We start from the raw sequence: 339 nt of genomic DNA on the forward strand, positions 1-339 counted from the left end.
GACATAGGCATCATCCAAATATTTGTGAGAGGTCTGAGTGTTTTCTGTTAGTATTCGCGTGTTATCTCTGATATTCAACCCCGTAATCAAGGGCCCTTTTTCAGAATCTCTGGATCAGCCCTTGCTGATATCAAAAGAAGTAGATATTCAGCCCCGTAATCAAGGGTGGGGGGGGGGCATACAGGTTTGCAAGTTGAGCTCCAACGGTGGTGGACTGAGGTAGGTGGACGTGGCCATTCTAATACTTGCGTCTCCCACCCTCGTTGGTCCCCAATGATCAACAAGTCTAGCAACATGGGCTGAGATGTACCGTATACATTTTTATTTCATCTCCATTGT

This window comes from Anneissia japonica, unplaced genomic scaffold, assembly GCF_011630105.1.
Source record: "Anneissia japonica isolate Jap-2015-1 unplaced genomic scaffold, ASM1163010v1 scaffold4214_len79643_cov103, whole genome shotgun sequence".
Classification (NCBI taxonomy): Eukaryota; Metazoa; Echinodermata; class Crinoidea; order Comatulida; family Comatulidae; genus Anneissia; species Anneissia japonica.